Here is an 11,933-nt window from a genome sequence, read left to right on the forward strand (position 1 = left end):
ACCACCACCACCACCACCACCCCGGCCCCCGGCCTCCCCGCGTTGGTGTCCATACGTTTGTTCTCTACATCTGTGTCTCTATTTCTGCCCTGCAAAGCGGTTCATCTGTACCATTTTTCTAGGTTCCACATATATGCGTTAATATACGATATTTGTTTTTCTCTTTCTGACTTACTTCACTCTGTATGACAGTCTCTAGATCCATCCACACCTCTACAAATGACCCAATTTCGTTCCTTTTTTTGGCTGAGTAATATTCCTTTGTATATATGTACCACATATTCATTATCCATTCGTTTGTCGATGGGCATTTAGGTTGCTTCCATGACCTGGCTATTGTAAATAGTTCTGCAATGAACATTGGGGTGCATGTGTCTTTTTGAATTATGGTTTTCTCTGGGTATATGCCCAGTAGTGGGATTTCTGGGTCTTATGGTAATTCTATTTTTAGTTGTTTAAGGAACCTGCATACTGTTCTCCATAGTGTCTAGCTCATTCCTTCTTATTATTTTTTTTTAAATTATTTTTTGTGTGTGTGTGGTACGCGGGCCTCTCACCGTTGTGGCCTGTCCCGTTGCGGAGCACAGGCTCCGGACACGCAGGCTCAGCGGCCATGGCTCATGGGCGTGGCATGTGGGATCTTCCCAGACCAGGGCACGAACCCGTGTCCCCTGCATCGGCAGGCAGACTCTCAACCACTGCGCCACCAGGGAAGCCCTAGCTCATTTCTTAATACCACTACAACCCTTGCCTTTTCTTTAAATTTCCAGACCTTCATTTTCTCTTTCTAATTTTTTAAAATAAATTTATTTGTTTATTTATTTATTTTTGGCTGCATTGGGTCTTTGTTGCTGTGCGTGGGCTTTCTCTAGTTGTGGCGAGCGGGGTCTACTCTTCATTGCGGTGTGTGAGCTTCTCATTGCAGTGGCTTCTCTTGCTGTGGAGCATGGGCTCTAGGCACACGGGCTTCAGTGTTTGTGGCTCTCGGGCCCTAGAGCACAGGCTCAGTACTTGTGTCGCACAGGCTCTCCGCGGCATGTGGGATTTTCCCGGACCAGGGCTCGAACCCGTGTCCCCTGCACTGGCAGGTGGATTCTTAACCACTGCGTCACCAGGGAAGCCCTCTTTTTTTAAAAAACTATTTATTTATTTTTATTTAGTTGCGCTGGATCTTAGGTGCGGCAGGCGGGCTCCTTATTTGCGGCATGCGTGTGGGATCTAGATCCTGACCAGGGATCGAACCCGAGCCCCCTGCATTAGAAGCACAGAATCTTAACCACTGTGCTACCAGCGAAGTCCCTCTGCTTACTTTTTTTTTAATTGTGGTAAAAAACACATAACATAGACTTTACCATCTACCCATTTTTAAGTGTAGGGTTCAATATGTTGAGTTTATTCACATTGTTGTACAACAGGTCTCTCAAACTTTTTCATCTTTCAAATCTGGAACTCTGTACTCATTAAACAACTCCCCTTTTCCCCTTTCTCTCGCCCTATCACACAGTGACCCAGAGTCACTATGTTGTACAGGCAGTGGTTGGATAATCACCAGGAAGTTTAAGGACAGAGTCCCACCTTTAGGGGAGGTTGATGTTGTTAATGAGCCAGTTTCCCTTTTATTTTACGATCCTGAGAGACTAATGATAGACAAAAGAGTTTGTCTTAAATATTACTCCTTTAAAAAAGTAATTAGGGCTTCCCAGGTGGCGCAGTGGTTGAGAGTCCGCCTGCCGATGCAGGGGATACGGGTAAGTGCCCCGGTCCGGGAGGATCCCACGTGCCGCGGAGCGGCTGGGCCCGTGAGCCATGGCCGCTGGGCCTGCGCGTCCGGAGCCTGTGCTCCGCAACGGGAGGGGCCACAGCAGTGAGAGGCCCGCATACCCCCCAAAAAAAAAAAAAAAAGTAATTAGTACTGTAAATGCTTCAAAGAAAGACTTCCTGAGGCTCGGAGGTCACCAGGCAAAACTCGCCAGCCAAACAGCTATCTAGAGTCCTCCAAGGTAATGTTTACTTTCGTTGATTTACAGAGCCCATGGTCTAGTCCTCAGCCTTACAGGACTCAGAAACTTAATTCTGTTAATGAACTAAAGATGACACATCTTTCAGGAGTATGCCCACACTTACTGGTTATAAATCGTAATGTATCAGTTGTGAGCGAAAAGTAAAACTATTATACAGAATGTGACTTACTGGGATAAGCACAAATGATGTGTTCTTGCCTTATTTTCCCTTGACTTCTGCAGTACTGTACTCTCATTTTCCCCCTTGCTCCTCTTCTAGCTGATCATAAAACATTAGAGTTTTTCAAAGTGTCTTCTCCCCCTTAAGTCTTTTTTCTGTTCTGTACTTATTCTCTTGATAATTTCTGCTCCCTGGCTTCAGTTACTATATGCCAATATTCCCAAGTTTATATCCCTAGTCCAAACTGTTACCTTTTAATATAGGACCTGCCTACTTGACATCTCTACTTGAATGTCTCATTGTGACCTTAAACTTAACATGTGCAAAACTGAATCCACCAAGTTTCTTCTCCAGTGTTCCCAGTTTCAATAAATGGCTCATATCAGTGGCTATTCAATGGCTTGTATTACAAACCTATGAGTCATTCCAGACCCTTTTCTCATTAGGCCTCAAGCTTCAGTCACCACGCCCAGATGATCTAGCTCTTAAATAGTTCCCTTTTTTTAAACTTTCAATTATGAAAATTTCCAAATATATAAAAGGGCAAAATAAATCTTGGGGTGATGGATATGTTCACTATCTTGATTATGGTGATGGTTTCATGGGGGTGTATATGTATAAAAATGTTTATCAAATTCTACTTTTTTTAATGTACAGTTTATTGTATGTCAGTTGTACCTCAATAAAGATGTTTAAAAAAAAGAAAGGTAAGAATTAGGAAATCACCATTTAGTAACCCCTGATGAAATGATTCAGGCATCAATCACGAATGAATGCTAAAGCAGTTAGAGGATATCGCAGAACTTTATATCAGGTCATAACCACCAAAATGCTCTAATCAACCTTAGATTATGTTGTTGATTTATGTGACTCTTGATGTGATGTAACATGAAGTATAAAACAACACCTAGGGCTTCCCTGGTGGCTCAGTGGTTAAGAATCCGCCTGCCAATGCAGGGGACACGGGTTTGAGCCCTGATCCAGTAAGATCCCACATGCCGCAGAGCAGCTAAGCCCGTGCACCACACTACTGAGCCTGCGCTCTAGAGCCTGCGAGCCACAACTACTGAAGCACGCGCGCCTAGGTGCCGTGCTCTGCAACAAGAGAAACCACCGCAATGAGAAGACTGCACACCTCAACGAAGAGCAGCCCCCACTCGACGCAACTAGAGAAAGCCCGCGCGCAGCAATGAAGACCCAACACAGCCAAAAATAAATAAATTAAATAAAAACAAAAAAAAAATCTATGCAGTATCCTTGCAAAAAAATAAATAAATAACCTGAATCAGATCAAGTCTTCAGACCTAACTGCCAGTCTGTAGGCAGAACAAGAAATACACAAAGCTTAATGACACCACGAAGAATGAATGAGTCCTTCTGGACACTGGGAATGTTCATTGTTTCTAGGCCCTCAATGTTTCTAGGCTCTTTCAGTAGACAGTTATGAATAAGTGTTTTTAAATAGAGCGGGGAAAATCATGAGTTCCTACCAGTATATCCAATTCTAATTTAAGATTTTTTTAAAGATATCAGCTTCTTTAATTTTATACTTTGTATTTCATTTCCTGTTTGTGAATTTCTATCACCACCTTAGCTCAAATCCTCATGTCCTCTTCCCTAGATTACATCAGTCTCCTAACCAATCTCCCTAAATCTACTCATGCCTCTCTCCAAACCATTCTCCACAGAGAATAATGATCTTTTTCCTTTTTTAGACACTACAATTTTTTATTTAGAGCTTAATCTACAGTTTATACAAGGTATTATAAGATATGAACTTAGAAAACGGAAAAAAATTGCAGTTGAGGTACAAGCTGAGAGCATAGTATATCATGTTTCAGTAAATTTAATTGAAAAATTTTAAATGAGGACTTCCCTGGTGGTGCAGTGGTTAAGAATCCGCCTGCCAATGCAGGGGACACGAATTCGATCCCTGGTCTGGGAAGATCCCACATGCCACGTAGCAACTAAGCCTGTGAGCCACAACTACTGAGCCTGCACATCACAACTGCTGAAGCCTTTGCGCCTAGAGCCCGTGCTCCGCAACAAGAGAAGCCACCTTAATGAGAAGCCCGTTCATGGCAACGAAGAGTAGCCCGCACTTACCGAATCTAGAAAAAGCCCCTGCACAGCGACGAAGACCCAACGCAGCCATAAATTAATTAATTAATTAATTTTAAAAACATTTTTAATGATCAGACAGATAAGCCTTACTTTTTCCTAAGCCCACATGAAATAGTTCTTTCATGTGAGGTAGAGAATAGTTTTATTTTTCATTTAATGCAGTCATGGCAATTTTAATCATAAAATTGTACATCATTGGCAAATTTAAAAATCATTGACTATATTGATCATAACGTTAAAATTTTTTTTTGCAATAGTTGCAGAAAGGTATTTCCCTTGCTGCCTTCACAGACTAGAAGTTCAGAATTACCTTAACTTAAAAGACTTCTGGGGCTTCCCTGCTGGCGCAGTGGTTGAGAATCCGCCTGCCGATGCAGGGGACACGGGTTCGAGCCCTGGGCCGGGACGATCCCACATGCCGCGGAGCAACTAAGCGCATGCACCACAACTACTGAAGCCCACGCACCTAGAGCCCGTGCTCCGCAACAAGAGAAGCCACCGCCATGAGAAGCCCACACACCGCAATGAAGAGTAGGCCCCGCTCGCCACAACTAGAGAAAGCCTGCACGCAGCAACGAAGACCCAACGCAGCCAAAAATAATAAATAAAATAAATAAATTTATTTTTTTAAAAACAAGACTTCTGTGCTGGCATTATCAGGATAAATGCTTCTAAATAGATGGATTAAAGCATATTTTATTACCCCCAGTTAGAAGCCAGTTCTTTTAGTTCTTGTACTAGACGTATGTTGTGTTTCCTTTATATTCAAGGAGAGTATCTACAGTATAGAAAAATCTTCATAAATTTCTTTTAAATGAAGCTAACTTTTGATACATTATTTCTACTTTTCAGGGGGGTTTTCCCTTATTTTATAGTTGGGCACTTTCTAATTCAAAAACCTAACACTACCTAATACACTTAATTCTGTGACCTAATGAAACAGGCTCTCAACTGTATTTAGCAGTTTAGAATCTAAAGCATTGCCTCCAAATAGAGTGGGATGGAATAGAATAAAAATGACTGTCCTCTTAACCCAGATGCAATATAAAATAGTTCTCTTTTCTTCTAATAATAGAAATGCTTATGTATTACTTACTAGGAAAAAAAAGTTTTAAGCTTTAAAGATTTAAGCTATTCAATTCCACAGCATATAATACAGCAGTTATGTCCTTTATTGATGCCAGCTTCATAAAACTAATTTGTAGTTCCAAACACAGAAAAAGCTATAATACAAGTACAATTTTTCTTTAATTTTCTAAAATTCCCTAGCCTGTGGACTAAATGGATTAAGAACAGAGAAAAAAAAAAAAAAAAAGAACAGAGGAAAAAAAATTGTTTTAATTGCAATTTCTTCTTTTAAATAATCAAAACATAAGCCCAATAAATCAGAAGAAATGTTAGAAGCTGATCCAAAAACTTGAGTAACAGCTTTGCCATCTTAGGGAAATGCATTGAACACCTTTTGGTTAGTTTATGGTTATAGTTTCCTTCCAAGTAAAGCCAAGCATGAAGGGGGTGGGGGGGATTGCCATGATTTCTAAATATTTGTGAAACATTTTTATAATATTTTTACTATATCACCCTATAATTAGCATGTTGATTCTCAAAACCGCCAGATCTTTGACAATTTTTTAAATTATAGTAAAAAAAAAAAAAAAAAAAATGTGTGTCCCTTACACAGTATCAAGGGGTGTGCTCGTAAGTGTTTACCAGCCGGCTCTCGGGAGAAAGGATCCAGATTCGGTGGGACCCAGATTTCAGCGGTGAGATGGGATAAAGACCCCCAAACCACCCAGCTGGTGCTGGACAGGGATGCGCACCCTGTGCTCTGAGGTGCCAGCCAGCTCCCCACGCTGCTGCGGCCTACAGGGTGCAACCGTAGCTGCTTTTCAAGCTCCTTTGGAGCTACTCTTTACATAATTCAGTGGCCTTTTTGCAGTTCCTTAAACTCTTCCAGCCCCTTTTTTCCTCAGGATCTTCACCACGGCTGTTTCCTCTGCCGAGAATACTGCGTCCTTCCTCCTCTAGTTCTTAAAAAAGCTTTAAGGGCTTCCCTGGTGGCGCAGTGGTTGAGAGTCCGCCTGCCGATGCAGGGGACGCGGGTTCGTGCCCCGGTCCGGGAAGATCCCACATGCCGCCGAGCGGCTGGGCCTGTGAGCCATGGCCTCTGAGCCTGCGCGTCTAGATCCTGTGCTCCGCAACGGGAGAGGCCACAACAGTGAGGGGCCCGTGTACCGCAAAAAAAAAAAAAAAAAAAAAAAAAAAGCTTTAAAACCACTGCCCTAGACAATACTGGAATGGGCAATGCCATCCAGACTCTGATTTTATAGGTTTTAGATTAACAGTCCTGACCTCACCCTGCCATTACCACATTGCCTATACCTCTGTAATTTACACTCTAGTCACTTTCTAGTCCTTCTTCTGGGAGCCTATGAACCTGCCTTCTAGGTGACTGTGCACATGTCTGCTCTAATCCAGTAAACTGGTGATTTTATTTCACTCCGGAGAACTGCTTGATCCTTATGTGCCAAAATACCTTTGTGCTCCATGCCAACTTCACAAGTTGTATTTCATTTGTTTCTGCTAGTGATTTCATCACTGCTACTGTCATGTGATTTTGAAGTCATTGTTCAGACTTCTGTTTTAACATCCCTCTTTAAAAAGAGGATTGTACCTCGTATCTTACCTAAGTCATTTAAATACAATTGAAATGCAAATGTCACTTTAATCACCTTATAAACATTGTCTTTTTTTTTTTCCTCCCCTGGTACGCGGGCCTCTCGCTGTTGTGGCCTCTCCCGTTGCAGAGCACAGGCTCCGGACGCGCATGCTCAGCGGCCATGGCTCACGGGCCCAGCCGCTCCGCGGCATGTGGGATCTTCCCGGACCGGGGCACGAACCCGCGTCCCCTGCATCGGCAGGTGGACTCGCAATCACTGCGCCACCAGGGAAGCCCTAAACATTGTCTTTAAATAGTAGGATTTATTTATACCACTGCTGTATATTTCCAATGACATCATTTTCAGGAAAGTACTATGAAATTCTCCATGGCCCTATACTTATTTTTTATTTTTTTTTTTTTTGTGGTACGCGGGCCTCTCACTGTTGTGGCCTCTCCCGTTGCGGAGCACAGGATCCAGACGCGCAGGCTCAGAGGCCATGGCTCACAGGCCCAGCCGCTCGGCGGCATGTGGGATCTTCCCGGACCGGGGCACGAACCCGTGTCCCCTGCATCGGCAGGCGGACTCTCAACCACTGCGCCACCAGGGAAGCCCACCCTTTACTTATTAAGTCTTCCTTTCTCTTCCCTTTCCCCCCTCACTCCCTCTTCCTCTTTGCTTTTCTTTTTTTTTGAAAAGCTTTCTTTTTTATTTCCTTTAATTAGTAAATTGTTCTCTGAATCAGAATAATGAACTTGTTTTTGTATCTTCTTTAATCTGATACTTTGTATCAGGTATTTACTTAATCTATTTTTTTATATTTATTTATTATTTATTTGGTTGAGCTGTGTCCTAGTTGCTGCAGGCGGGCTCCTTAGCTGCAGCTCACTGGCTCCTTAGTTGTGGCATGAGAACTCTTAGTTGCGGCATGCATGTGGGATCTAGTTCCCTGACCAGGGATTGAACCCAGGCCCCCTGCATTGGGAGCACAGAGTCTTATCCACTGCACCACCAAGGAAGTCCCCCCCTCTATTTTCTATATCTAATCATGTTTTATCCTCTCTTTAATAACCGTAGAACAATTAAAACATTTACTGAGAATCTAAAATTAAATTTCTATCCCCTAAACCTTCAAAGTTCATAGCATATGTAATTCCCTGAATGCCATCTGTTACTGCTTTATTAAGCAAGTTGTTAAATGTAGCAGAAATGTCACTCACATTCAAAACTGTGCTCTAAAATATGTGTAGACGTTCTAAACTGCTGATGACTTCTCATTACTCTGCTCACTTATTTGTAATACCGCAATCAGAGTCATAAATCTGCCTCTTTTGCTTTCGCTTCCTTCCATTTACTTTTGGTATGATCATCTTGATTTACTATTATCAGCAAGATTGGATCATTATCATTACTGGTCACTAACACTGTTCCAGGAACACACCACCTATTCTATAAAATGTTACCTCACTTTTATTTTCTTACTTCTAGGATCTTCTAAACATATCTATCTATTTAAAATACTTTCACCAGGAGCTAGAACAAAGCTATGACCCTCAGGACCTAGAACAAATAAGGAATACACTTGTTTAATTCCTATTACCTTTGGTAATAGGATAAAACACGATGGCCACTAAGGCCAACTTTAGGAGGACAAAGAACTTTAGGAGGGCATATCCTCCCCCTGGTGTCCTCAGAGCTTAGAATAATGCCTTGCACACAAATGAATACTCAATATAGGATGGTTGAATCAATGAATTTGTGGGCAAGCAGAGACAATAGCCATGTCTTCTGTGGCACTGAACGCCCACAAATACATATGTATATTCGTTAATTGTAGAATTAACTGGTGTGTCCGTCCAGTTGATCAAAATAAATTATATGGTCAAATATAATCACAACATGTTTGTCCATGTGGGGTGTTCTGTAATAGGTTCTTTAGGTACCTTTGTTTCAGTAAAGGTGAAATAAAATTTAGCATGTGATTGATTCCAGCAAATATTCATGCAGACAAGTGAATTGATTTTGTTTTTGTTTTTTTAAAAAAAGATACTTATTTGTTTTTGCTTTATAGAATCAGGAGTAAATGGTTTTGGCAGAAGTATACAGATGTTGATATGATTTTCTTTGGCTTCATAAATAGTTTTGAATTTATTTTTTAAATACCTGGATTTTATAACTTATTCAATATTTAGATACATAAATCCTTAAATTCCCATTTCAAGGTTTAGGGTTCAGCCCCTTCCTCCTCACACATACTACCCAGGCCACACACCTGCCCCTCTACATTCCATTTGCTTTATTTTCTTTAGAGCAACATCTGAAATTCTCATTTTCTTATTCGCTCATTGCCTGTCCCTCCTAAATAGAATATATATTCCGGGAAAGCAGAAAATCTTATCTGACACTACTGTACCCCCAGCACCTAGCACAGTGCCTGGTACAGAAAAATTGTCCTTCAAAATTTTGTTGAATGGTAGGAAGAAAGGAAGGAAAAAAGAAATGATATTTGCTTCCTGATTTTTTTTTTACATTGAATTTTTGCTGGAAAATGTCTCAGTCCATTCGGGCTACTATAACAAAATATCATAGACTGGATGGCTTACAAAGATCAGAAATTTATTTCTCAATTCTGGAAGCTAGGAAGTCCGAGATCAAGGTGCCAGCAGACTCAGTGTCTGGTGGGGGCCCATTTCCTGGTTCAAGGGCAGTTGTGTCTTGTTGCTGTGCCCTCACCTGGCAGAAGAAGTTTGGGAGCTCTTGGGGTCTCTTTTATAAAGGCACTAATCCAATTCATGAAGGTTCCACCCTCGTCATCTAATCACCTCCCAAGGACCCCCCTCCCCACCTCCAAATACCAGCACATTGGGGAATATGATTTGACATATCATTCTGGGGTGAAACAAGCATTCAGTAGAGCAGAAAAAAAAAACATTAACTAATTCGATGACCCCTTCTCCCATGTTACCCAGGAAAACAAGATCATTTTCCATCTCTATCTTAACACCTTTTTTTCCCTGTTCTTAAAAGAAGAGGCTTGGGCTTCCCTGGTGGCACAGTGGTTAAGAATCCGCCTGCCAGTGCAGGGGACACAGGTTCGAGCCCTGCTCCAGGAAGATCCCACATGCCGCGGAGCAGCTAAGCCCGTGCACCACAACTACTGAGCCTGCGGTCTAGAGCCCGTGAGCCACACAACTACTGAGCCCGCGCACCACAACTAATGAAGCCCGCGTGCCTAGAGCCCGTGCTCCGCAACAAGAGAAACCACCACAATGAGAAGCCCGCACACTGCAATGAAGAGTAGCCCTGGCTCGCCGCAACTAGAGAAAGCCAGCGCACCGCAATGAAGACCCAACGCAGCAAAAAATAAATAAATTAATTAATTTTTAAAAAAAAGAAGAGGCTTTTTTCCCTTCCAAGGTTAACCCCGTTATACTTGTACTGTTTACCTTAGATTAACATCCGTGGGTGAGCAGATGATCCAGGAAGAGTGAGGAGTGAGAAATGCAGAGGGCCCAAGACAAAATTCGAACATTTGAGAAAAAGACAAAGGAAAGGAAAAAAAAAAAAAAGGAGAACCTCTCATTTACCCCTTGCAATCTGGTTTCTGCCGGAACCACCAAATTGAAACCATTGTCCCTGAAGGCACTTGCTACACCTCCTGTTACTGAATTTCTAAGTCTGTCTCTCACCACGTCCTGTCTAAATGTCCTTCTCCCTCTAATCCCTTGGATAAAGTCACTCCTCAATGTTCAGTTGTGAGCCCCATGTTTTGTTCTGTTTTCCTCCGTTCTCCTTTGAGCATGAAAAGTATCAGCGGGAAATAAATGTATCCCGCCATCACCTTCCCCGCCCACACTCCATGTTTTCCCTGAGGAGGAGTTTTCCCAGACGCTTCTGCCTCTTTGCACCTCCTGACTATCTGATTGGTACATTTTGTTTAAGAACTGTTCTTGTATAGTTTTTCCTCTTTCTGTTTTTTTTTTTTTGTGGTTGGTTGTTTTTTGTTGTTGTTGTTTTTCTACGAAGGAACCACCTTTTCTATCCCTGGCTCAGTGCCCTGCTTTTCTTGTTCTAAGTCGTAGTCATCACCTCGTGACGAGAGGGTAAGTCTAAGGCACGGTGGGGGGAGACTAAGGCCCACTTGACCTGCACTTTCAACTATTGATATGTCCTCCGATATAACATTTATTAATAAGAAAGAGCATATAATCTCTAGCCATTGCTTTTGTCTTCCTCATCTAGACCCTGCCTGGGAAGAAACATTCTATTTATTGAGCTCCTCACATCTCCACCATAGTAAAGATTTTTTTCTAATGAGATCTGTGTACTCATCTTGAATACATATAAAATGTCTTTTTTACCCTTTTCTCTTCCTGATATACCTTTCTGGTGTCCAAACATACAGAACTTGTTCCTCCCGAAAGAGTCAGTGCAGACTAAGTTATTTGAGCATTTATTTTTTCATCACTTTGGAAATAAAGGTGTCAGTAGTTCTAATTTAGTACAATGGTATTTTTTTTTAAGTCCTAAATGATGAAAAGTATCTTTCTGAGTGCATGAATCAATTACTCTCATCTGTTCTCACATTATGACTTTCACGTCTTCCTCTGTACCCCTTATAATTCCTGGAGTCTTTTCTACTTCCAGTCCTATGTTACCAATTGTCTACAGAATATTTCCTCTTAGATTTTATTTTATCCAATGCCCTACATGTTTTTCAATTCTTTGAAACGTTTTATTTTGACATAATTGCAGGCTTACAGAGAAGTTGCAAGAATATTGCGAACAATTTTATCCTTTACCCAAATTTTCCAAATGTTAATATTTTATCACATTTGCTTTGTCCTTTTCTCTAGTCTCTCTTTTGTTGTCGTTCCAAACCTTTTGAGGTACTTTGAAGATATGATTTCCCTTTATTGCCAAATGGTTCAGTGAGCATTTCCTAAGAACAAGGACATTCTTTTACAT

This window comes from Physeter macrocephalus, chromosome 13 (genome assembly GCF_002837175.3).
Source record: "Physeter macrocephalus isolate SW-GA chromosome 13, ASM283717v5, whole genome shotgun sequence".
Classification (NCBI taxonomy): domain Eukaryota; kingdom Metazoa; phylum Chordata; class Mammalia; order Artiodactyla; family Physeteridae; genus Physeter; species Physeter macrocephalus.